Source organism: Mus caroli, chromosome 13 (assembly GCF_900094665.2).
Source record: "Mus caroli chromosome 13, CAROLI_EIJ_v1.1, whole genome shotgun sequence".
NCBI classification, from domain to species: Eukaryota; Metazoa; Chordata; class Mammalia; order Rodentia; family Muridae; genus Mus; species Mus caroli.
In genome coordinates, this window is record NC_034582.1 from 5,384,745 (window position 1) to 5,386,748 (window position 2,004).

At 42.5% G+C, this 2,004-nt stretch overlaps 1 protein-coding gene across 4 annotated transcripts in view; it reads right to left on the reverse strand.

Moving 5' to 3' along the window:
- The window catches only part of Wdr37 (WD repeat domain 37), a 65,659-nt gene that overhangs the window by 9,917 nt on the left and 53,738 nt on the right, over positions 1–2,004 (reverse strand). The window lies entirely within an intron of this gene.

Sequence of the window (2,004 nt, forward strand, 5' to 3'; positions counted from 1 at the left end):
ACATTAACTACTTGGAACTCAGATATTCCAATTTAAATGACACTTGGTCCTGTCCCACAATCTGTACCAAGATGTGATTTCATGTTCTATTGAGGCTCATTATAGGAATCTAATCAGTCACTAGGTCCAACTTATGAAAACTCTATTAATCTGAATAGGCACAGCTAAGTTCTAATTAAGTCTTAAGTTCTACTACATTAATCAAGGATTTTAAACACCACCACCAGTGTAGCTACTAAGAACCAAAAGGTTTTCAACAAGACCTGACAAAAACTACGGCACACCACTGAGGCCCAGAACACAACCAGGACAAATACTGGGTGTGCAAAACTATTTTCACATTAATACACCTTGTCTTATGCAAGACAAGCTTTGCCATGGCACTGACATCAGCAACACAATTTTGCCCGTGCCAAAGTACTCAACTACAACTGGCACTGGGTGGAATTACCGTCTGAGGGTGGGTATGCTGGACACTGAGAAGTACAGCAGCTTTCCTCCTTCCATTCGTCTGATGCCAGTGGGTACCTCCTCCCTACATGTGACAATCAATGACTTGCAAAACCACCTGCGTTAGAAACACTGCACTATGTCTGGATGGGGCATAAACAACACACAATACACAGAAATATATGATACCGGGAGAAAGAGACATATAGACACACCTGTAAATCATGACTGACCTCTCTGTATTATCTGATGATTAATTTTATTTTATCTGCATTGGTGTTCTGTCTGTGTGTATGTCTGTGCGAGGGTATCAGATCTCCTAGAACTAGTATCACAGTGAGCTGTGAGCTGCCATGTGAGTGCGGGAACTGAAGCCATGCCCCCTGCAACCCCAGAGATTCTTTACTTAAGTAAATAACAGCATAGGGCCTGACTTTAAATGAAGTGTAGCAAAGGTTTCAGGAACATTTAAAAATCTTTTTTATACTGCTAGAGATTTGAAAAGCATGAGGTAAAGATATCCACTGACTTCTGTTTGCAGTATATTCTAGGAGGTTTTGGCCAAGTTAAATTTCAGCTAGCATCTTGCTCAATTAATACAAAGGGAAAAAAAGCCTCAACAAAAGATCATCTGACCCTATGTTAATGAAATGCTAGAAGACATTAGGTTCTTAATAAATCACAATCCTGACAGGTATTGTAGGACATCAAAAGAAAAACCTGGCAAAGAGGCAGTAGTTTTAAAGGCACCCTTGGACCATGGGTCCCACAGGGAGGCTAGTGAACTACAACCACTCACTGGAAAAGCCTCCGTCTCTGCCAAACTCCAGCAAAACTCATTTATCTTGTCGTGGAGAGCAGCCGAGCATGTACTTCCAGCTGACAGTATGGTACCTTCTCACCGCACACCACTGCCTGATCTGGAACATTCTGCTCCCTCCGTGGGTCTCAATCAACGGAAATACTGTAATGCTAGCACTCCTCATTAGGACTAACAGCTGTCTTCCCAGTCACACAGAGACCCAAAACTGTTTTGCATAACAATCTGCTGAAATTTCACAGTTAAGAAAAAAAAAAATATATGATGTGGAAAATGCTGGACCATGAAATGCTAATGCACTGTGCTTCTCTGGCATCTTCTCAGAAGCCAACTACCAGGCTGCCATCCGGTCCCCCCGCCCCACCCTTTTTTTTAACTGTAAGTTCCTACAAAAGAGCCCTTCTGTGGAACAGGAGATCCGGTGTGTACAGACAGTAAGCAGTCCCTACGTGGACACACAACTGTACAGGACACTCCCCATCAGGAGACAGGCTTCTGTGTCCCAGCACACAGAACCCATCTTTCAAAGGGATGAGCTTTGTCCTCTGTCCACTTTAGCACATCTGTTGCTGCCCTTGTTCAGCTCGTGTTTAGGCGGCCATGTTGATGAGACTTATAGCTTCTGACACTACTAGGAGAACATCTCATAGCAAATTCCCTAATCCCCTTAACATCTTTTGGTAGTGTTTTGTGGATGTAAAATATGTGCATATAACAATTTAAAAAAAAAAAAA